Raw genomic sequence first — 26,362 nt, forward strand, 5'->3', positions numbered from 1 at the left:
TTCCCGCAACAGTCAAGTAACAGACAATAGGGCCCTGAAGAGAATGGGGTCTCACGGCTTAGTTTTAAGTTTGTATGTCATTCTCCTAGCTTTAAGAGCTGTTGAAATGTGTAGTTTCTGTGATATCCAAGTGTGTATCAAGTTGGAAAAAGAGACAAAAGGAAAATGTAAATAAATGTCTTTTATTGATTTCTGTCCACTAAATAAACAGCAAAGCTTTGGGGTTTTTTTTCTGCCGTGTTAATATGTTAAAAAATAAAGCCAGTGTTCAAAATTATTTTAGTTCATTTGTTTTCACACGTGTTACCATGAGGTCTACTTATTAATTCAAAATAGAAAATAGCTGCTGGAGAGATGGCTCAGTGGTTAAGAACACTTGAGTGGTTAAGAACACTTAGAGAGGACCAGGATTCAATTCCCAGTGCCCACATAGTGGTCCACATTTTCCTGTATCTCCAGTTCTGGGGCATCTGGTGCCCCCTTTGGCTATCCAGAGGCACTACACTCATGTTGGGCACATACATAATGCAGGCAAACACATGCATATAAAATAGTTTCTAAAGATACTCATAAAATAGGAAATAAACAAAATTAATTTTAATAGAGCCAATTCAGAAGTCAAGCATACTCTTTCCCCATGAGTCCTTAGTCATTTTCTTCCACTTTTTAAAGAAGACATTCCTGTTTTTCTTCATCCAAAATCTCATGTTGATGCACTCTCTGGAAGCACAAATTTTCATGGAGCCAATCCAAGGAATAGTCTGTAACACTGGAATGTAGGAAGGCTCCTCAGAGCAAAGCAACAGACTTGTATTTCTGTTGTTTCCACCCAGGGATAACCACAAAGTTAAAGATGGGATAAGATGGGCTACACTAGAAAGTTTCAAACCTCAGTACATTGAGAGAAAGGATGGCAAAGACAAAGAGAGTTCCCACCATCCCCCCTTTGCCCCAGCGCACTGATAATGCTTCTCAGCAGCCCTGTGAGAGAGTGACTCAGACAAAATACTGAATCCAAATGATAAAAATCACATGGTTACTCAGCCTTGGTCCATTCATTAGAACTACTTATAAAAATCAGAAGTGGAAATAGGATTTCTGGAAAACATCAGATTTTGTTCCCAAAATTTTAAACTGAAATTAAAAAATGAAACAGTTGGGGGCAAGAAGTGAAAATTAAGTCGGCTTTGGTTGATTTTTATACTAAAGAAAACCCAAATTTTCCCCCCAGGCTTTAAATTAAACTTGAGTTAAATTTACAGTTCAAGGTTTTGGTGTTGATAGAAAAAAACTTAGAAGGTAAAAATGGTGTTTGATAAAGTTTTAGATGCCATAAAATTGAATGAAATGAAGGATGTCATATTAAGATAAATAAACTTCAATGGAGGAAAATAGGTGTGTTTCCCTTTTCTGTGGAAATCAAGATTTATTATGCATACATATAATGTGCATAATATATACACATATATGGACTATGTAAAGTGTATACATATAAAATGAAACTAAAAGGATTATATGAATAAAAAAGAGACTAGTGGTGATAAGTGACAGTAATGAGGGGTGAATTCAATACAAACATATGATGCATACAAGTGAAACGTTATAATAAAACCCATTACTTTATACAATGTCCTTATGGTAATAAAAATATATGTGAAGGTATTAAAAAGATGTGTGTTAAAGTCACAACACTGTGTTCTTTTATATTCAAGAACTGAATACCCAAAAGCAAGATTTTGAGCTCTAGACCAGTTTGGTCAACTTAGCAAGAGCCTAACAAGAGTGATAGATAGATTAGATGGGGGGGGGAGATCAATATGTAGTGGCATAAATAAATCAGTATAAGTAGTATTTTTGGCCTCTAATTTCCAAATATGTTATAAACAAGACACCTCTGCCTGAAAGCTAGGCAGAAATGACTCTTACAAGAAAACTTGGGGAAACATTCAAGGCACTCACTAGTGGCTGGATTAAATCTTTTGAAGGTCAGGTGACATTGAATTCTTTTTTTAATATTTATTTATTTTAAAACAAGAAAACAATTTTTTTTCATTATACATACCAATCCAAGTTTCCACCCCTCCTCTCCTCTCATTCCCTCCACATAACCCTTCCACCCCACCCCATCCACTTCTCAGAGAGAGTAAGGCACATTGCTTAGTGGAAGGTCCAAGACACTCCCTACTATATCTAGGCTAAACAAGAGAATAGGTTCTTAAAAAGCCAGTACATGCAGTAGGGATAAATCCTGGTGCCACTGCCAGTGGCCCCTTAGTCTGTCCCAGCCATGCAACTGTCAACCATATCCAGAGGGACTAGTTTGGTCCTATGCTTGTTCCTTTCCAGTCTAACTGGTGTTGGTGAGCTCCCATTAGCACAGATAGACTGTTTCAGTGGGTGTTCCCATCATGGTCTTGAACTCTTTGCTCATATTCTCACTCCTCCTACTCTTCAACTGGACTTTGGGAGATCAGTCCAGTGTTCCGATGCAGGTCTCTGCCTCTGTTTCTATCAGTTGCTGGATGAAGGTTCTATGGGGAAAAATCAAGATCGGGTACCCACTCCTCTATTGCTTAGGGTCTTAGTTGGGGGTCATCCTTGTGGACTCCTGGAAATTTCTGTAGAGCCAGGTTTCTGCTAACCCTATAATGGCTCCCTCAATCAAGATATCTCTTTCCCTGCTCTTATCTCTGTCCTTCCTCCATCACGACTATCCTGTTCCCTCAATTTCTCCTCTTTCTTCCTCTTCTCCTTCTAACCTTTCTCCCCCCCCCACCCCCATACTCCCAATTTTGTCAGGCTATTTTGTCTATTTTCAATTTCCAGATGGATAAATATATGTTTTGCTTTGGATTCATCTTATTACTTAGCTTCTCTAGGATCATGAACTATAGGCTCAATACCCTTTGTTTATAGCTAGTATCCACTTATGAGTGAGTACATACCATACTCATCTTTCTGGGTCTGGGTAACCTCACTCAGTATAGTGTTTTCTAATTCCATCTATTTGCATGCAAAATTCAAGATGTTGTTATTTTTTTAGCGCTGAGTTTTACTCTAATGTGTAAATGTGCCACATTTTCTTTATCCATTCTTGGGTTGAGGGACATATAGGTTGTTTCCAATAGGTTCTGGCTATTACGAATAATGCTGCTATGGACATATTTGGACAAATGCCTTTGCAGTATGATTGAGCATCTTTTGGGTATTTGGCTAGATCCTGAGGTAAGTTTATTCACAATTTTCTGAAAAACCATCATACTGATTTCCAAAGTGGTTGTACAAGATTGCCTTCCCACCAGCAATGGATGAGTGTTCCCCTTACTATACATCTTCTCCAGCATAAGCTGCCATTGGTGTTTTTAATCTTAGCCATTCTGACAGGTGTAAGATGGTATCTTAGAATTGTTGTGAGCTGCATTTCCCTGATGGCTAAGGATACTGAACATTTCCTTAAGTGTCTTTCAGCCATTTGAGATTCTTCTATTGAGAATTCTCTGTTTAGTTCTGAACCCCGTTTTTAAGTTGGGTTATTTGGAATTTTGATGTCTAATTTCTTGAGTTCTTTGTATATTTTGAAGATCAGTCCTTGTCTGATGTGGGGTTGGTGAATATCTTTTCCCATTCAGTAGGCTGATTTTTTGTCGTATTGATGGTGTCCTTTGTTTTACAGAAGAGTCTAAGTTTTGGGAGGTCTCATTTATTTATGATCGCTCTCAGTGTCTCTGTTGCTAGGGTTATATTTAGGAGGTGGTCTCCTGTGCCTATGAATTGAAGACTACTACCCACTTTCTTTTCTATCAGATTCAGTGTGGTCAGATTTATATTGAGGTTTTTAGTCCATCTGGACTTGAGTTTTGTGCTTGGGGATAGATATGGATCTATTTTCATTCTTCTACAAGTTGACATCCAGTTATGCCAGCACCATTTGTTGAAGATACTTTCTTTTTTTTTTACCATTTTATAATTTTAGCTTCTTTGTCAAAATTAAGGTGTTCATAGGTGTGTAGATTAATATCTGGGTCTTTGATTCAGTTCCATTGGTCAAGGTCTCTGTTTTTGTGCCAGTATCAAGCTGTTTTCATTACTATAGTTCTATAATGGAGCTTAATGTAAGGGATAGTGATGCCTCCAGAAGTTCCTTTATTTGATACAATTGTTTGAGCTATCCTGAGTTTTTTGTTTTTCCATATAAAGTTTTTTTTTTTTTTTTCGAGACAGGGTTTCTCTGTGGCTTTGGAGCCTGTCCTGGAACTAGCTCTGTAAAGTTGATTATTGTTCTTTCAAGGTCTGTGAAAAATTGTGTTGGGATTTTGATGGGGATTGCATTGAATCTATAGATTACTTTTGGTAAGATTGTCATTTTTATTATGTTGATCCTACCTATCTAAGAAAATGAGAAGTCTTTTCATTTTCTGGTATCTTCTTCAGTTTCTTTCTTCAAAGGCTTAAAGTTCTTGTCAAATAGGTCTTTAACTTCTTTGGTTAGTCTTACCCCAAAATATTTTATGTTATTTGTGATATTGTGAAAGGTGATATTTCTCTAATTTCTTTATCATTTGTATATTGGACAGCTACCAATTTTTTTGAGTTGATCTTTTATCCTGCCACATTACTGAAGGTATTTTTTCTGCTGTAGGAGTTCTCTGGTAACGGTTTTGGGGTCACTTATATATACTATCATATCATGTGCAAATAACAAAAGTTTGTCTTCTTCCTTTTCAATTTGATTCTCATTGATCACCTTTTATTGTCTTATTGTTATAGCCAAAACTTCAAGAACTATGTTGAAGAGATATGGGGATAGTGCACAACCTTGTTTTGTTCCTGATTTTAGTGGAATCCCTTTGAGTTTCTCTTCATTTAATTTGATTTTTCTGTCAGCTTGCTGTTTATTGCTTTTATTATATTTAGAAATGTTCTTTGTATCCCTGATCGCTCCAAGACCTTTATCATAAAGGGATGTTGTATTTTGTTGTATTCCTTTTCAGCAGCTAATGAAATGATCATATAGTTTCTTTCTTTCACGTTTTTATTATTAAAAATTTCTGCCTCCTCCCCCACCCCTTTTTCCCTCCCTCTCCAGTCTAAAGAGCAGTCAGGGTTCCCTGCCCTGTGGGAAGTCCAAGGTCCTCCCCCCTCCATCCAGGTCTAGGAAGGTGAGCATCCAAACAGACTAGGCTCCCATAGAGCCAGTACATGCAGTAGGATCAAAACCCAGTGCCATTGTCCTTGGCTTCTCAGTCAGCCCTCATTGTCTGCCACGCTCAGAGAGTCCGGTTTGACCCCATGCTTTTTCAGTCCCAGTCCAGCTGGCCTTGGTGAGCTCCAATTAGACCAGCCCCACCGTCTATTTCGTGGAACACTGAGGAGTATAGGTATAGCTCTTCTTGGAAGTTCTGGTAGAATTCTTCATTAAAACCATCCAACCCTGGGCTTTTTTTCATTGGGAGGTTTTTGATGACAGCTTCTATTTCCTTGCAGTTTATACATCTATTTAAATTGCTCACCTGGACTTGATTTAATTTTGGTATATGGTATCTATCTAGAAAATTGTCTGTTTCTTTAAATTTTCCAATTTTGTTGAGTACAGGTTTTTGTAGTATGACCTAATGATTCTCTGGATTTCCTCAGTGTCTGCTGTTATATCCACGTTTTCATTTCTGATTTTGTTAATTGGGATGTTCTCTCTCCATCTTTTGATTAGTTTGGATAAGGTTTGGTCTATCTTGTTGATTTTCTCAATGAACCAGCACTTTGTTTCACTGGTTCTTTGTATTGTTTTCTTTGTTTCTATTTTGTTGATTTCAGCCCTCAATTTGATTATTTCCTATCTTCTACTCCTCCTGGGTTTATTTGTTCCTTTTTGTTCTAGAGCTTTCATGTGTGTTGTTAAGTCCTAGAGTGGGCTTTCTCCATTTTCTTTATGTGGGAACTTAGTGTTAAAATCTTTCCTTTCAACACTGCTTTCATAGTGTCCCATGATTTTGATTATACTCTGCCTTCATTTTCATTGAATTCTAGAAAGTCTTTAATTTCTTTCTTTATTTCTTCCTTGACCCAAGGTTGTTTCAGTAATTCACTACTCAATTTCCATGAGTTTGTAGGCTTTCTGAGAGTATTATTGTTAAATTCTAACTTTAATCCACAGTGATCCGATAAGACACAGGGGGTTACTCTATTTTTTTTTTGTATCTGTGGAGGTTTGCTATGTTACTGAATATGTGATCAATTTTAGAGAAGGTTCCATGAGGTGCTGAGAAGAAGGTATATTCTTTTGTATTTGGGTGGAATGTTCTATAGATGTATGTTAAGTCCATTTGATTCATGACATCTGTTCGTTGTCCTATTTCTCTGTTAAGTTCCTGTCTGGTTGGCCTGTCCACTGGAGAGAGTGGAGTGTTGAAGTCTCCTACTATTTGTGTGTGGGGTTTGATGTGCGATTTAAGTTTTAGTAATGTTTCTTTTACATATGTGGATGCTCTTGTATTAGGGATATAGATGTTCAGGATTGAGACTACATCTTGATGGATTGTTCCTGTCATGAGTATAAAGTTTCCTTCTCCATCTCTTATGATAATTTTAGTTTGAAATATATTTTGTTAGATATTAGGATAGCTACACCCACTTGTTTCTTAGGTCCATTTGATTGGAAAACCTTTTCCCAACACCTTACTCTGAAGTAGTATCTGTCTTTGAGGTTGAGGTGCATTTCTTGTACATAGCAGAAGGCTGGTTCCTGTTTTCATATCCATTCTCTTAGCTTGTGTCTTTTTATAGGTAAATTGAGTCCGCTGATATTAAAAAATATTAACGACCAGTGGTTGTTAATTCCAGTTTTTTTTTTCTGTAGTAGTGTTCATGTGTTTCCCTTATTTGGGTTATGCTGGTGGAGGCTTATCAGTTGCCTGTGTTTTTCTGGGTGCAGTTAGCTTCCTTGGGTTGGAGTTTTCCTTTTAGTACTTTCTATATGGCAGGGTTTGTAGATACACATAGTTGAAATCTGTTTTTGTCATGGGGTATCTTCATTTCTCCATCAATGGTGATTGAAAGCTTTGCTGGTTATAGTAGTCTGGGCTTGCATCTATGGTCTCTTAGTGTCTGAAGCACATCTGCATTGTTTCCATTGAGAACTGGGTATAATTCTGATTGGTCTATGTTTATATGTTACTTTCCCTTTTTCCTCCATAGCTCTTAATATTCTTTCTTTTCTGTATGTTTTGCGTTTTGATTATTATATGTCAAGGGGATGGGTTTTTTGTTTGTTTTTGTTTTTTGTTGTTTTTATTTTCTATTTGGTGTTCTGTAAGCCTCTTGTACCTTCATAGGGATATCCTTCTTTAGGTTGGGAAAGTTTTCTTCTATGATTTTGTTTAATATATTTTCTTTGCCTTTGAGTTGGAGTTCTTCTTCTTCTAACCCTATTATCCTTAGGTTTGGTCTTTTCATGGTGTCCCAGATTTCCTGTATATTTTGTGTTAAGAATTTGTTGAATGTAATGTTTTCTTTGACCAATAAGTCTATTTCGTCTATAGTATCTTCAGCACCCAAGATTCTGTTTTCTATCTCTTGTATTCTGTTGGTTATACTTGTCTCTGTAGTCCCTGACTTTTAACCCAAATTTTCCATATCAAGAATTTCCTTGGTTTGTGTTTTCTTTATTTACCCTATTTCAGTCTTCAAGTCTTGAACTGTTAGTTTCACCTGTTTGATTATTTTTTCTTGGTTTTCTTGGGTTTCTTTGAGGGATTTATTAATTTCTTCCATTTTTTGTTTATGTTATCCTCCATTTCTTTAAGGGAGTTTTCATTTCTCCTTTAAAGTTCCCCATCATTTTTTTCAAGTACATTTTCACAAAATCACCATCATTTTCATAAAGTTACTTTTAAAGTTGTTTTAGTCTACTTCTTCTGAATTAGGATAATCAAGTCTTCCTGTTGTGTAACCACTGGGTTTTGGTGTTACCATGTTGCTTCTTAGGATGTTGGAATTAATTCTTGCATTGGTGCCTACCTATTTCTTCCTTCAAATGAGGCCAGCAGTGTCTTTGCATCTTGGTCCAATCCTTGCAGCAGCTGTCTGAGTTTTTGGGAGTTTTTCTTGGTCTGCTCTTTACTGTCAATGTCTGTGTCTCAGGATGCCTTTGAGGTTTCTATAAGGCTGCTCTCTTGATCTTCTCCCCTGGTATGCTCTCTTGGTCCCCATAGTATTGTAGCAAGTTCTTGTTCCCCTCAGCATTGTAGCAAACTCTCAGCTCTTAGGTGGGGTTGGGCTAGGAGCTTGGAGGTTCTGGTGGATGGTGTTGGGTTTGAGGGGAACCTACCAACAGGAAACTCTCCTGCTCACAGGCTAGAAAAGCTGAGGGAGTTGGGAGAGGGTCCCAGGGTTTTATCCCACTGTGGAGGTCCTAGAGAGTTGGGTGTCCTGCTGCTTGACTGTTCACTCACCTCTTAAGTCCCTTCAGTATTGAAGCAAGCTGTGTTCCACTGAGGTTGCAGGAGGATAGGTAGGTTTCTGGGTGGGGTGGGGCCCGACATTAAATTCTTTACATTTGGTGAAATTAAAGGAAGCCGTCATAAAAAAATTGACAGTTCAAATATAATTTTAATAATATACCACATTATATGGCTTAGGATAAGCAACTGAAAATTAATTTAAAATAATGTAGAAAATTTATATTCCTATAAAAATATTTATCCTTATACACACAAAGAAGTGTTGCTCTCACTCTTCAGGCAAGAAGAAAGTTTCTCACAGACAGTGGCTAGTACATTGATCCACAGCTAGTTAAGAAGGAGTTGCTAAATGACCATGGGGTGCTCAACACCAACTCTGTACTCCTAAGTTGTTGTGGAATATTACTTTAAATATGTGACAGTGTTATACATCTGTTTATGCTGCCTTTGTTAACAATGTAAAGATGTGTTGTACTTTTTATGCTGAATTTGATTATTGATGTAAGTATATGTGCTTAATTATGTAAAGATGTGTTGTATTTGTTTCATCTTGCCTGCCTAAGGCACCTGATTGATCTAATACAAAGTTGAATAGCCAATAGCTAGGCAGTAAAGGGATAGGCAGGCTAATGGGCAGGGAGAATAAGTAGGAGGAGAAATCTAGGCTCAAGAGAAGAAGGAACAAAAAGAACAAGGGAGAAAGAGAGGGACATGCCCAAAGACAGAAGCCAAGCAGCTGTCATCTAGACATGGAAACAACAGGAAAAAAGGTATTCAGAATGAAAGAAAGAGAGGGAGAGAAAGAGAGAGCGAGAGAAAGAAAGAGAGAAAGAAAGAAAGAAAGAAAGATCATAGATAAAGAGAAACAGGTAAATATAAGAGCTAAACTAAGGCCAAGTGATCAAAACTAATCAGATACTTCTGTGTCTTGATTTGGGAGCTTGTAAGTGGCCCAGAGAAAGGCATGCTCCACTAAGGCTTAGCAAACAGCATGGAAGAGGAAGTGGAAATAGGCTAAGATGATGTAGGAGTGTCTTCTATCCATCCATTGCTTTCATTGGTTAATTAATAAAGAAAACTGCTTGGCCTGATAGGTCAGAACAAAAGTAGGTGGGGAAGACAGAACAGAATGCTGGGAGAAGGCAATGAGCCAGACGCCATGCTTCTCCTCTCTGAGAAGGACACAGGTTAAAAATCCTCCTGGTAAGCCACCACCTCGTGGTGCTACACACATTAATAGAAACGGGTTAATCAAGATATGAGAGTTAGCCAAGAAGAGGCTAGATATAATGGGCCAGGCAGTGTTTAAATGAGTACAGTTTTCATGTAATTATTCCAGGGCTAAGCTAGCCCTACAGTAGCTGGGTGGGATTAAAAGTAGGCCTGCTCGCCTCATCACTACACTAAGAGTCACAGGATGACATGTCTACTACATTCATGACTACATAATAACACCATCAGTCATCATTCAGTATGGGTGAAGGATGGTTCACCAGGTTCTAGAAGAACTACAGGGAATTAGTGATTACTACAAGAAGAACAATCAGTCATCTCTAGGAATGAGCCCTCTGATAGGTTACCTAATCCCAAGTTGGCATCCTAAATAAATGCATACAAGAGCAACACTGAAACATTAAATGGGCTCAGTAGATTGTGTACATGTGTGTGCACAAATGATTAACAATGGTAATTATATATAAGAAGTTGTGAACTTGAAAGAAAGTGGAGGGGAATTAGAGGGGAAGGTGGAAGGGTGAGAATGAGGAAAATATAGTATTCAGGTATGAGAGTCTCAAAAAGTTGAAAATTAAATAAAAAATTAAAAGAAAGTAATGCAAAACTTTTTATTTTAGTAGCATATAATATACTTGCAACTATCAATGTATACCTTTTTAAATTAAATTTAAGAATACTTTTAGCCGGGCCGTGGTGGCGCACGCCTTTAATCCCAGCACTCGGGAGGCAGAGGCAGGCGGATCTCTGTGAGTTCGAGACCAGCCTGGTCTACAAGAGCTAGTTCCAGGACAGGCTCCAAAACCACAGAGAAACCCTGTCTCGAAAAACCAAAAAAAAAAAAAAAAAAAAAAAAGAATACTTTTAAATGTTTTACAGCTTTTTGTTATTTTAAATTTGTGTATTTAAGCACTTGTATACAATAATAATAATTGGAATGGCAATTCAATTCTGACAAAAATGTCAACATTTTACCCTTATAGTTATAGGAAATGTATATCAGCATATTTGCAAATAATTGTGTTTTATTGGAAATTATTAAAACAAAGTATAGAAAAAAATTCCAATCACTATACCTCTAATGGGTTAAAAATCACTGTGAAGGAATGCAATGGCAGTATGAAGTCAGACAGAAAATTTCTCAGCTATTAAGAAATGTTCTTTATCTTTTAATGGGTTCTGGTGGCTTTTATGTCAGTGTGGTATTCATATTCCACTGGATGCTTTTTAAAAGAGTAGTATTACCGTTTTATTTTACAGTGGCAATAATTACTATAAAATAGAAGTTTATAGGAAATTTTGATGCTAAAAAGACTTTAGGCGGCAGCTTAATATTGTGGGAGGACATATAAAGACCACACACCCAAAAAGTGATGACCACTTGCAGACTTTTTGCATCTTGCCCTTTTTTAATAAACAGAAGGGCCATCACCTACAAAAGAAATCTAACCAGATCCTCCATTTAGACCAAGTCTTCTACAGAATGTTACAGGACAAGCTAAATAACATTTCCATTTGTGACCACAAGTTGGATACAGTAACTGTCAGAAAGTTTTCAGCCCAATTTCAGATGAAAGTGGAAGAAAGAGGCATCCCTCCAAATGCTAACTGGAAGTACTTAATGACTGGAAGCTTGTGTAGCTCACATGCTTTATAGATTACCTAGATGAACTTCATCAGTGCAGTAAACACTGACCCGTTAGCTAGTATTCACACATGCTACAGTTGATGGCCAGTGATGACTATAGTAAATGCAGCGAAATTATCCAAAATGGTTAATTAATTTGAGGCCACACTCAGGTCAGAGCACACAGAGTTCCAATAATATAGTCAAGCTTTTCAAGCATGCATTGATTAATTTAATCTCAAGGGCAAAGGCAGAAGACAAGTTCTCCCTGCTCCCACCACATTTGCATAGCCTGCACATGTCTTTTCTATTGACTAAGAGCAAATTGCAAAAATTGAAAATGAACACCTTAATAGCCTTTGATATACATATCCTGTGAATATCCATGTGGATAGAAGCATAGAGTAACATATACAAACATAACAGAACCTTTTCTCTACATCTGTCTGGAAATCCTGAGTGTCCATTCTCTACTTCAGGTAGACACTCTTCTGACTTCCGGGTGACATTTTTCAGTATTTGAAGCATCATAAAACAGAACTATTACATATAAATCCTCTTGAAAGGAAATGTAAAGGTATAAGTCTGTGAACGTGTATCAAAACACATTTATGAGCACATCTAAGAATCAGGGAGCTATATTAACGTTACTTATATTTTACTTACTGAGTTATTTCAAAGTTGTTTTAAATAGGCTAAAAACAAATCTTACACAATTAGTGATGAATAAAAAAATATTTACACACACTTCCTCTAAGAAACCCATAAGTCCATGAATTTGATTAACTTATGAACAGGTGATAGCTTTAAATGACAAAATTTTTGGTACATTTTTATTTAATTTATTGAGCTCTACATTTTCCTCTGTTCCACTCCCATACTCTCCCCTCTCCTTCAGCCCTCTCTCATGGTCCCCATGCTCACAATTTACTCAGGAGATCATGACTTTTTCTACTTCCCATGTAAGTTAGATTTATGTAAGTCTCTCTTAGGGTCCTCATTGTTGTCTAGGTTCTCTGGGATTGTGAATTGTAGGCTGGTTTTCTTAGCTTTATGTCTACTTATGAGTGAGTACATATGATATTTATCTTTCTGGGTCTGTGTTACCTCACTCAATATGATGTTTTCTAGATCCATCAATTTGTCTGCAAATTTCAAGATGTGATTTTTTTCTGCTGTGTAGTATTCCATTGTGTAAATGTACCACATTTTCTTTATCCATTCTTCAATTGAGGGGTATTTAGGTTGTTTCCAGGTTATAGTTATGACAAACAATGATGCTATGAACATAGTTGAGCACATGTCCTTGTGGAATGATTGAGAATACTTTCTTTGGGTATATACCCAAAAGTGGTATTGCTGGGTCTTGTGGAAGATTGTTTCTTAATTTTCTGAGAAATCTCCATGCTGATATCCAAAGGAGTTCGTTGACTGAGGTTTCTATCCTGCCCAGTTTCTGTCCTCCCACCAGGTCCCACTGCTGTTTAGCCCCAAATAAATCACACACAGGTCTATATTAATGATAAATTGATTTGCCCATTAGTTCAGGCTTCTTATTAACTCTTAGAACTTACATTATCCCATTATTCTTATCTATGTTAGCCACGTGGCTCGGTACCTTTTTCAGTGGGGCAGGTCACATCTGCCTTCTTCAGTGTCTGGACAGGACTGCAGAGGAATGGGCTTCCTCCTTCCCAGAATTCTCCTGTTCTCATTGCCCTGCCTCTATTTTCTGTCTGATTGTTCCACCTATACTTCCTGCCTGGCTACTGGCCAATCAGCATTTATTTAAAACATAATTGACAGAATACAGAATTTCCCCCACATCAGGAGTGGTACCAATTTGAACTCCCACCAGCAATGCAGAATGTTCATTTTATACCACATCCTCTCCAGCAGAGTTGTTACCAGTGTTTTTTTATCTTGGCCATTCTTACAGGTTTAAGATGGAATCTTAAAGTTTTGATTTGCGTTTCTCTGATGACTAAGGTTGTTGACCATTTTCTTAGGTGTCTTTTAGCCATTTTAGACTAATCTGTTGAGAGTTCTCTGTTTAGGTCTTTATAACTTTTTTATTGGATTATTTGTTCTTTTGATGACAAATTTCTTGGGTTCTTTGTATATTTTGGATATCAGCGTCTGATGTGTGGTTGATGAAGACCTTTTCCAATTCTATTGGCTGCTGGTTTTTCTTATTGACTGTGTTGTTTGTTTGACAGATGAATCTCAGTCTCAGAAGGTCCCACTTATTAATTGTAAATGAACAGTGTTCATTTCTTAAGTTTGATAACCATACCAAAATTATATAAAATGTTACTACCCAGAAGATGGGTAAGGAAGTCTTTATTATATCTGATCAAGTCTCAAAATACATTTAATTCATTAAACTTTTAAGTAGAGTAAGTTTAGAACCAGGGATTCTTATTTTGATAACAACCTCTCTCCCAACAACTGTTTCTAATTTTATGCTTTCTTGACATTGTCTTTTTTTCTGATAACTTTCTTTCCCACAGCAGTAATGTCCTTACAGAGTAAGACCATAGAATCTCCCCTTCCAACTTCTAACTCTGTATCTAAACCTGAACTCTGCTGTCCTTTCACTGTCCCTATAGGAGAGAAATTATCCATTTGATGAAATTTAAATATTGCACATTGTCGTGTAAATGTCTAGTGTCATTTAAATGCTGTAATAATGATTTTGGACTTTGTGGTTAAATAATTGTTGCTGGCCTTGTGGCTACTCAACATAATGTAGCTAAAGCACCACTCTAAATTCTATAGTTAAATCATTAGTTACCTGACTACTTTCATTATTAGCTCTCTTCTCCTTTGTGTTTTGTCTTTGTGTAATGCTATCGCATCTCTGGACTGTGCTCAGACATTTTCCTTGGTTTTGCTTTGGGGGTTTCTCTTGCTGTTATGCTGTTTTCTAGCATGGGGCCATTTTTACTTTCAAGTGACTATTTACTGATTCCTCATTTATTAGTGTGTATGTATGTGTGTGTGCATTTGTGTATGTGTGTGTGCATTTGTGTATGTGTGTGTGTTTGTAGGCAGAAGCTAATTTCATGGAATGGATTTTCTCAACGTTTAAGTGGAGTCCAAAACTTAAACTCAGGTTGTGAAGCATTTGTAGGAAGTGTTTTTTCTTCTGTGAGTCATCCTGTAGGCCTCAAATGATTTTTTCTTTTCTTTTTGTCTTTGTTTTTCTTTTTTCTTTTTTTTAAAGTTTAAATTCTGTTAAAACATAAAACAAAATTTCCTCTCTATGTCTGCAGTGTAAAGTCTATTATGGAGGAAGTTTTGGTAATCAGCTCTACTTTCACTTTCTTCTTTTTTTTCTCTTGCATTTTGTATTTAATATATTTTGTAGTTTACATTTTATTTTTAATTATAATATAAATATGTTTCCCGCCTTCCTTTTTCTCTTAAACCCTCCCATGTACCTTTCCCTAGTCTCTCAAAATCATGACCTCTTTTTTGAAGATGTTATCATACATACACTTAAATATACAAGTACCACCTGGTCAATGCATCTAGTGTTGACTGTGTGCATACAATTTTCTTTTTTAATTGTATTTATGTACAAAAGGGAGAGGGTTACAAAGCAACAATAGTTGGATGATTTTCTTAGTTCTGAAGCTCTAAGGAAGCACATTCCTGACTCAAGAACTATTTTCAGACATTATTTGAAGTATTTCTCATGGGATACAAATAAAAGTATTAGAATATTTGAAGCCAAAATTACTGAGAACAAAAGCCAGGACAAGGAAATAGATAAATCATATTTATGAGTCTTGCAGAATTTGCTTATCTGCATTGAACTTAACTATCCAGAACACAGCATTTCATGGAAAAAATATACAAATAAAAGGCCTCTAAAGAAACAAAGTCAGTGTTGTCAAATCCATGTGTTGAAGCTTAAAGTTCAGCAGGCTGCCTGCTTTTATTTGCAAGTTCACCCCTCCATTACGGGAACCATCATCAGAGTAGACAAAGCCAGGACTCTTCTGGGCAATCTTGACAATACATTGAAGAGGAACGGTCACACGTAGAAAGAAACAGAAAAGCTATGTAAAACAGATGTAATATTATTAACCTTTTATTAATAAAAGAGGTATGGAGTTAAGAAATAAAAACACTGTGTTTTTATTCAAAAATCCTTATAAGCCGTTGGATTAAGCGACACTAACTGGAGCTCATTTGGATGTTCAGTGTGGTTTGCTTTTAAATATAAGGGATAAAAATAAATTCTTGCTGCAATATTTCTGTTATCACATTAAAAGGTTAAATTTATAGGTATATTCTTCATATTAAAAGGTTTTCTGTCTGAAAACATGTTGAAAGGTTTTCTGTCTAAAAACACAGTATCTTTGTTTTGTTGTTTAGAATATAGGTATTTCACTCCAATACACAGGAGCAGACTATAGTGACATTGTTACAGAACTATTTTTCCCATGGTGTAAGTCACAAACTACTTATTCTTACTCTCCAATTTAAAAAAATTCCAGTAATGATAATATTATTATTTCAGAAACTTCTTCTCACCAAATGCAGTCAAGCAGCATTTTAGTCAATGTGGATTTCAATTGCAATAATGAACATAAGTGTTGAAGGATGGTCTGGGTAGATAACAGACTACAAATACTTTTAGTAAAATTCACTAGGCTAAGTATGGCAAGACATACCTTTAAATCCCTGCACTCAAGAGGCAGAGGCAGGTGGATCTTTGTGACTCCTAAGCCACTGTGGTGTATATAGCAAATTCCAGGTCAGTCAGGGTGACTCTAACTCAGAACAAACAAACGAAATTCATTAGAGAATGACAATGAACTTACAGAAATAATTTAATGTCCCCAGTAGAATTATTGTGGGGAAAAAAAGTATAAAAGAAAAAAAATCCAATAAATAAATAAAGAGAATTAAGACCTTTATTTATTGGTGAGGCCAAGAGGACTATCAGTGCGTGGCTGGTGTCTATAATAGCAGATGAAACAGGAGCAAGGTCAAGACCTAAGCCCTCCTCTTTCCACACCTTAAAACTCAGGGTACTCTCACTATTCCAGGCTAAGGGGACAAGACACCGGAATCTAGGAAGCATATTTCTTTTCTGAACATTTCTTCTGCATTCGTTACACTGTTAGAACTAAAGTTCTAGAGCAGTGTGAACTCTTGAAAATCAGCTCACTTACCCAGAATTTTAGAAACTGGAGGATTTTAACCATTGGATAAGGACAAAAGCACCCTGCCAGCTGCTGTGCACATAGAATTTTCTGTAGTCATCTGCTTCCTCAAGCTTTAGGGCAGTTAGGAATACAAGCTACAGTCCTGTCAAATACTGCCATACTACACACCGAAATGTAGGTAGCTCACGTTGTTTCGTCTTTGTTTATGATCAAAGCATCTTTTCTACTTTTACTAGTTCATCTAGTAAAAACAATCTTCTCTCATGGGTATTACCATCTGGAATATAAAATAGAAGTATGGGGTAGAGAAGATGAAGGAACAGGAAGAAAGAAGAAAGGGGCAAGGAAGAAAAAAGAAGAAAAACGATGAAATTTGTATCATTTAAAGAACTGAAGGGAATTTGTGGGGCAAAACCAAGAACAGCAGAAGAGGTAGGAATGGTGAATGGAGCCAGGCTTTTTCAAGAAAGGCTTCCTAAGGACCTAACACCTAAGGCTACATTTTGAAAAATGGTGCCATGTTAGGTAGGAAAGAGACTGGGAAGAAATTCAGTGAGGAAGGAAGAAATTTTCCACAACCACAGCTTGGTTGAAATAAGATCAGGATGCCCAAAACCTAGAGAAGTAGTCAGAGTAATCATGGGATATTTTTCTAAAAAATACTGAGAAGCTCTGACAGGGCAAAGGAGATGATTCATGTCCTTGAGACCTGCATATGTGTGTGTGTGTGTGTGTGTGTGTGTGTGTGTGTGTGTGTGTGTCTGTGTGCATGTATGTGTGTGTGTGATGTAGCTTTTCCTAGTTGCTAAATTAAACAAAATAAATATTGCTAAGTTAAACTTCTGCTTTGATCTTGAATTTTTCCTGATATATTTTAGATTCCAGCTTCTTCTGTCATGATTCCTTGTGTGTGTGTGTGTGTTAAGGTGAACTGAGCCTTCATGGTTGCTTTACAAAGGCATGCCTGCACAACTTGCACACAATGCACAAGTACTCCGGCATCCTCCCTGTGAGTCATGCTTTGTTTCCGTCCTCTCCATGGCTGTGGAGATGCAGAGCCCCTGTTGTAATGAGAAGGTGCATTAACTGTCTGCACCAAGGGGCCCCGTTGTTGTGTCGGCAATTTTTTTCTTCCTTCCACCTGCCTAATGAGGCCAGACCCCATCACTGATGTTGTAGCAGTCAGACAAACCACGATCTCAACTTCTGCCAAGAATCAAAAATAACATTAATTGCCTTCTATAGTGTGTATCTATATTTAATGATAATGGATAATACCTTTGACAACATATTTTTCAGACTTTGTTTCTCCATTTCTCCTTCATTTGGAAAAATGCCTTCCTGAGTTTCTGTCTACATAGCTTGTTTTAAGATTGAACATACTGTTCATCCTGGAAGTCCTATCCTGTGATTAGTTCACAGATGTGCTTTAATAGATTCTGATCCGGCCTCCTGGAAAGAGACAAGTCCATTCATAATTTCAAAAGTTTTCTGTACATCCCCAACTGAGGCCACACGGAGTCAAGTGAGTCTGCCCAAGGACTCATACATATCATAACCCATCTCAATGGATTAGGACATTTCAGGAAAATAATAGAGGAAGAGAGTTTCTTTACTTCTACCAAGTTGTGTCAAGTATAGCCCCAGTACCTTACAAATTTCCTCTACAGTAGTTCTAGTTGTTCTGAAAAAATGGAGAAAAGTGACAGATTAAAACACAGAAAAGCATTTTTACAGGATCCCCCCTGCAGACTCTGGTGGCCCTAAAAAAAGACTGAAAAGAAAAAAAAATCTCTAAAGATTGCTAAGAACAGAGCATAAGGTAATCAATGCAAAAATATCTTTGAATATTACAAAAAGTATCTGCAAACTTTAGACACTAAAATATGGCTTCTTTATCTTTGTATTTCCAATGGCTAACATATTATCTGGTAAATAGATTAGCTAGTTAAGTATGTAGATTGATAGATGATAAAATCTATGAACCTACTGTGTATCAAGTACACACGTACACGCACATGCATAAATAAGATCCAATAACTACATTTAATGCTAGAGATTTAACTATCCTTCCTTTTTCCTTTGTGATTCCCACAACGATGATGATCCTGGAAGTGTTTAGTACACTTAATAGTAGTCTCTCTCTCACCTCGCCTTTCCAGTGATTGTCTATGTTATCCATGTACTCCTACACAGAAAAGCATATGCCAAATATTCTGCCTGGCGTGCAGCCTGTCTCCCACTTAGCCCTTAGCCCTCTGGTTCCTCTAAAGTTTCCCTTTCTACTTAACCACCAGACATTAAATGGAAAGGCAGAGATTCAAGGCCAAGGCTGTCTGTCTCCAAACCTGTTTCACTAATCTCGGCCCCTTTTCCAGGAACTTCAGTCTCTGATGGCTGGCCATGCATAAAGGAAATCGGCATCCTTCGCACCACTGTCATGGGCGCTGCTGGTTCCCAGTGTAAGTCAAGGTGCAAGATTTAGAAGTCACCTTTTTGTAGCAGGAGGTTTGAGTAGATAAGTGAAACAGGCACACAGGAGATACAGATGGGGTAAACACCCCTCCTGCGGTCATCCACTGGTCTTCATTTTTACATTCTTAAGCCAGTGAGTGTCAGTGTCAAACTGGAGGAATGCTCATGAGCAGCCCTGATGAGTCACACACTGCCTCTGTCACAGCAGATCAGTGCTGAGCAAAAAGCCATCAAGAATGGGGAGTGCGATGCTATCAGTGATCGTGGGCAGCTTTCCCTTGCTTCCAAGAAGGAAGTCCAAGCTGGAGTAGAGTAAGTAGTGAACGTGACACACAAACGGCCATGGGGGATGGAGTTGCCCAACAGCTGCCACAAAGCAGGAGCCTCCCAAGTTTTAAAATATTTTCTCAGAAAAAAGAAAATTTATTTTCTCTAAAGTTTTATCATATGGTAGAAGAGAAACTACTGCTCTAAACTAAATAGGCTAAAAGCAAGACCAAGTTCACTCCTCTCAGAAACATGCCCGAGATCTCCTCTCAAACCCCAGGCTGCAATTTCAGAAATGGGATGGCAACAAATATTACAAAGGTTCTGGGACAATTCGGTGTGTTGGTTGGTGATGAAATGTATGCTTCTCAGAAAAATTTTATGAAAATGTTGCCAGTTTTATAAATTATTAAAATTTCATTTCTTGTTTGTTTGTTGCACATATTTGCATGTTTCTATGCATGTGCACATTGTGCGGGGATGCATGCAAGTGTGTGCACATGTGTGTGTGTGGAGGCCAGAAGACAGTCTCTAGTATTTCCCAGGCTTTGTGTGGCTAGTGTTTTGATTCAGGGACTTTCACTGGCTTGGCACTCAGTGAGTAGAATAAGCAGGGCTCTCAGCAGGCCAAGGGATCCAACTGTCCCTGGCTCTTTAGCAGTGCTATACCAAGCTTGGAAATGTTGATTGTTCATTGGTTTTGCTGTTTGCTTTTAAGCATAGAAAAGTCTTTAGTGATTAAACTTCAAAACTCTTTGCAAATCTGAAATTCTGTCATTCTATTCCACATATTCAAAATTAATTTGGGGACTGGAGATGTAATATCATCCCAGAGTGTAAGCCTAGCATGAGGCCTTGTGTCATTACCAACAACACACACAAACACACACACACACACACACACACACACATACACACACACACACACACACACACATGCAAAAGACGAAATATATAACAAACACGCCTTATGTAGGAGATTAATTCTAATTAACTACTTCTATTGTAAATAATTATATTTGTTAGAGTAAAACAAGATAAATGCCCCAATGTTTTTACCCTTGAATTTTCTTTTTCTTAAATTACTTTTTATTTATATGTGTTGGTGTTTTGCTTGCATGAATGTCTGTATGAAGATGATAGATCTACTGGAACTGGAGTTACAGACCTTTGTGGGCTGCCATGTGGGTGCTGGAAATTGAACCTGGGTCCTCTGGAAGAGCAGTCAGTGCTCTTAACCAATGAGCCATCTCTTCAACCCCCCCTTGAAGTTTCTAAACACTTGTTTGCAGTACCCACCCAGATTGATAACTTCAAGTCAAAAGATATATTATGGTGATAACTGCACATATCCATGGGTTTGCCTTCTAATTTATCTATTGAAAATAATACAACCTAGTTGTCCACGAAGAATCTATAGATATTTGCAGGATTGAAATGAATCAAACTTACAGAATATTAATTTGAGTTTTTTAATGTCTATTTTTAATATAGTGTAATTCTTCAATAGCTCACATCAGGTCCCTAAACTTCTCAATGATGCTAAAGATGTGAGACCTCCTACAGAAACCAATACAGTAGACATACATATTTAATGAAGCTTGTTTATCTATCCTCCCTGGATTCCAGGATTGCAATGAGATTTTATTTCCTACTCTCATCCCCGGCTAGAACTTTATCAGGTCTCTGCCAAAGCTGAGTTCAGCTAGCTCTAGAAGGAAATCCTCTAAGTGGTTTGTAAATGCTAAATGGAAAGCCTGGGGGTATCTGTCTATATGAAATTCAGAAATAATAGCTCGGTAATTCAGAAAATCAGTCTCTGTTTCTCAGGATGACATGCAAGGCTGTGTAAAGAGACCCATAGTTTTAGTCATTCAAACCATGCCCTACCTACCAGTCCTACAGAGTATCTTCCCAGCGCTAACAGAGTATGAACTACTGCCTCCACAGAAGAGCTCTAATCACACATGTGTTTGTTCCTTTGGCTTGTGATCAAAACAGTTTCCAAGATAAGTGTCATAAATTACACATTAAAAAGATTTTTGCTTTTTCCCCTGCCTGTAGACATTATGTCTTCAACACCTCAAAGGCTTTAGCAAAATGCTCTTTGCTCTTTCCAGTACTAATGGTCCAATTCACTCAATCACAAATTAGGCTCAAAAATGCCAGTTCAACTTGGCTCCAACTATATAAATTAGAGCAAAGTCTCCATAACAAGAAGAATATTTTGTAGAATGGAATGGAAAAAAATGGATTTTTCCTTTAATGAAAAAATTATGAACCTCTTAAAATGGAGCTTAATGGAAGTGATCTTAATTGGGCTTCAGTTTTGACCTTAGGTATTTTTCCTCTTTATAGGAAGCATAAGAACTAATAGTTAATTGACTGAAATTTCATTGAAAATTATTTGGTATAAGCCTTCCTAGAAACCTGCAACTGATTCCATAACTGAAAATTTTACTTGAACAGGTAAAGCCCTGTAATACAGCCAATCGTACTTAGCATTAATTCCACCCACAAGACTTTCCATATTAAAAAAGGCTCAAGTTTCTACTTATTAAATGATCATGTGAGCTTTTAAAATAATTAGAGAAATCCTTCACATATCCAGAACTGAACTATAGAGAAACATAGAATATAAAAAAGAAACCAAAAGTTTCTGAGGAGCCTAAACAGATCTCATAAAAATCTATAAACAAAGCATACATCTAGAGTATCACAAAGAAGGGGTTTGCAAACGTTCACAGATGGCTGTTTTGTTGTTGTCTGTTTGTTCTTTTGGATTCGGGGAGGCTTTTATTTAGTCTTATTTTGTTTTGTTTTAGCTAAGGAACAGATAATCCAAGCAAGGGACATTTCCTGAGAAAATACTATTTTCTCAACTTGGAAAAAATGTGGTCTGTCCTTAACACCTTAGGCATCACCGGTATAAATTCCCTTATTAACATCAAGTTTTGGTAATACAATAACATCAGGAAATTTGAACGCAAATGGATACAACTAGAAAACAGTCAACCTGAATGATGTAACCATTCAGAAAGACAAAATCTCACTCATAAGTGATTATTAGCTGTTAAGTAAAGGATAATTATACTACAATCTGCAAACCCAGGGAGGCTAGGTAACAAGAGGGGAGGGACATACACTGATCTCCCTAGGTAGGGGGAAAAGAAGAGATCTCCTGGATTGGGAATAGATTGAGGGGGGAGAGCACTAAAAGAGATGACTGGAAAGGGAGGACATTTCAGAGTCAGGTAGCAACTCAATGCAAGGGAAACTCCCATAAATCTACAAGGATGACCTCAGTTAAAATTCCTAGCAATAGTGGATAGGCAGCCTGAACTAGTCATATCCCTTTAATCATATGGATAACTACCCCAATTATCATCAGAGAGCTTTCATCCAGTAACTGACAGAAACAGAGGCAGAGAACCACAGCCAAGCATTAAGCCAAGCTGGGGGAATCCTGCAGAGAAGAAAGAGGAAGGATTGAAGCAGTCAGGTTGTTCAAGGACATCATAAGAAAGCCCACAAAAACAATTAACCTGGCCTGGCTCATAGGAATGTAAAGAGTCTGAACCAATATCCAGGGAGCCTGCATTGGACCAACGTAGGCCCTCTGCATATATATTGCTCTACTTGTGGAACTCTTAACAGTGAGAGCAGGGTCTGTCCTTAACATTTTAGCCAACTCTTCAGAACCCATTCCTTATACTAGATTTCCTTGTCCAGAAAAGGAATAAATAAAATAAAATGATAATAAAAGGGGAGGTGCTTAATCTTAACTGAAACTTGATATATCATATTGTGTTGACACCCATGGGAGGCCTGCCCCTTTTTAAACAGAAACAGAAGAGTGGATTGTGGGGAAATGATTGGAGAGTAGGTGAAGAAGAGAATGGGAGAAGAGAAGAGAGGAAAAGGTGGTCCAGCAATAAAATTAATTAATTAAATATGTAAAATTTTTGAAGCAAAGCTTCAACATGAGATTTCACCCTTTTTGTCAGAAAGGTAAGATTTGTGGGTCTTGGAATCCACCTAACATGATTGATCTGTCCACTCATGGGTTCAGAAAAGCTAACACAGGAGAGACTGTAGGAGTAGACACCTGTGAGTAAGGTCTATTCTAAAAGTGTAACTATTCAATCTCTTCAAAAAGGTCAAACGATCTAGAGATCCAGTGTAGAAATGGTTGGGTCTTGGCCTTGGGAACATAGGAACACTCTCTTAAAACTGCAGCTCAACAAATGTCCTGTGCTTGAATCAACTGGAATATCAAACTCCCTCTCCCATAGAACATAAACAAGGAGTAAATGGAAAAAGTAAAGCAGTTTGAATCAACAATTCCCTGAGCACAATTCCCTAAACTATAGCCATAAAATCACTCCCCAGGAGTTTCCTAGGAGTCTACTTAAACTAATATTCAGACACAATTCTATTAAACCAAGACTTCCAGCCTTGGAGAGGTGATATGAAATATGCAAATGGGGTAGAGAAAATAGAGAAGATAAATAAGAAAATCATCCAAAAAACAGAGCCTGGACAGCAATGATCAAGGAGAACATGGCTGAAACAAAAGAAAGCATGAATCCAGACACGTCAATGGCCCAGAGGCTATGAATTCAGAATGGGAACAGAATACCTCTTTAGCCTTTAAACTCTACAGGAAGTCAGGATTCACAATATTTTATAACCTTAGACTTCAACTGAATAAAAAAACTCATATGTGTATTTGTATGAAATAGTGTATATTTAAAAATAGATGATAGCTAGATATGGATGATTGCTAGATAGATGACAAATCGATAAATAGATGATAGATAGATAGATAGATAGATAGATAGATAGATAGATAGACAGATAGACAGATAGATAGACAGATAATAGAGAGAAATGAAGGTGAAAGCTAGATAGATGACGGTTAGATATACACATAGATAAGAATAGAAGTCCATCTGAATAAAATAACTACATTGTGTTTACACATTTTGAATTGTCTCCGTTCTTTCTGAAAATACAGATAAGTTAATCAAACTTTTAAAAACTACAGTTGACAAATGTAAAGGCATCCATCAAGATTATGATGAAACACTGTAGTGATTTCCATTAAGCTTTACCACACTTTTTCAAGGTGTTTGATAATGCCTATCAATGGTAAAATACCCAACCTTATCTACACAATTGAAATCATTAGTAAAACAGCAATCTTTGGAGACAACGTTAAGAATATTACATGCTATCCTATTTGGATCTAGATGCTAGGAATCCATTGTCTGAACAAATATTTTTAAAATGACATTGTTGGGATAATAAACAATAATAGACACCATATGCCTCAAACATTGTCTATTTAAGGAAGTAAAAATTTTTTGATGTTATTAAAATGTTATCTTTAGGAGTATTTATGTATATAAAAATTCTGTACACATATGAACGTCATAACAATCGATAAAAAGGGAAACCATGAATTTAAGAGCAAGCAAAGAGAGGTATATGGGAAGACTTGGAAAGAGCATAAATGATGTAGTTATATTATAATCTAAAATATAGTTTAACAAGATAATTTCCAAGTCTATTTCAACATTAAAAGGCCAATTTTCAGATACCAGTAACTGAAAATGAGGTTGCTCCAATACCATTAGATACCTGTGAATGATTCACTGTTATTTGTTCAATGTGTTAATATGATCTGTTGAAATTGAGGTAGTCTACTAAAAATTACAAAAAAAATTTAAGTTATTCATTATATTTTTACTTTTCTTCTTTGAACAACATAATTTTTAAGGTTTCATTGTATCTAGCTTGGCACTTAACTTCTAAAACTCACATCACAATCTTGGTATCAACTTTGGCTAGCAGTACATCTTCATTTTCTTACAGATCTCTCTTGTTCTAGATACATTGTGTTTCCTCAGCCCTGTTCGATTCACACAATTTCAAAATACACCTGTTCATCATACACATTTTGAAACATCTCACCATTCCTGAGTCACTATCTTTATGTTAATTCTGTTTCTTAGAAATGTGAAATTGATGCAATAAAGCAGTTTACTGAAAGAAGGCAGATAACTCAAATCCTTATTCTCAAAAAGTTCGTATTCTTCCAAAGGAACATTTGCAAAGGAAGTTGCCTTGTTGCGCACTCTAGAGGACAGGCCAATGCCTGGACAGAGCGCCTCAGCACCAACACGAGCAGCTCAGAGAGATGGATATTATTGGCCTCAGATCAATGGGAAACCAAGAAGTATGTGGATTATGAAGTATGCAGTTTGACAGATTTTGATGCAAGATCTGAGACAAGCTGAGCACACTGAGATGAAGGAGTCTCAGGCATTGTTCAAAAGATGTTCAAATCACAACTACACATTCTTAGAGAAGTTAAACAACGGTGCTCTTTATGTTCTATTTCTCAGCACAGCATCTACAACAAACTTTGCGCTTCATTATGTGATTTCAGGGGTGTTTTGGCTTGAGGGGTTTTGCCTTTTTTAAAAATTATTTACCTTATTTTTTGAAATTATAATTACATAATTTCCTACTTCCCTTTCCTAGCTTCAAACCTTCCCATATGCCACCTCGATCACTTTCAGACTCATGGCCTCTTTTTCATTAATCATAGTTGCATTCCTACATGTACTTACATATATGTTTTTTTCTTATAGTGCTGAAGTTCAAACCCAGGTTTTAGGGAATGCAGCCAACACACTACCACGGAGTCACATTTTCAAATCTAAAAAAGTATTATTTACTTGTTTGCTAATAATTTACTTGCTTTGCAAAATTAGTTATTGTACCTGGCACAGACCTCACATGTACTAGGTAATCACTGTAATATTGAGCTAAAGCCCTATGCTTAAAGAGTATTCTTAAAACATGAAAATTAAAATATAACTTTAAAAAAATCTCAAGATAATTTTGGGGGAGGAGAGAGATGGGAACGGACTGGGAGCAGTGGAGGGAGGGGAAATTGTAGTCAGGGTGTAATGTATGAGAGAAGAATTTAAAAGAAAAGAAAATATTAAATATGACAAATATTTTCTTTAATACTAACTTCATTCCTTAAATATGAATTTGGAAATCTCTAAAGTCTCACTTATCAAATAGTAATGAACCCAGGA

Source organism: Microtus oregoni, unplaced genomic scaffold (assembly GCF_018167655.1).
Source record: "Microtus oregoni isolate MIOR12 unplaced genomic scaffold, Mior012 000014F_ref0000157, whole genome shotgun sequence".
In the NCBI taxonomy this organism is placed as follows: Eukaryota; Metazoa; Chordata; class Mammalia; order Rodentia; family Cricetidae; genus Microtus; species Microtus oregoni.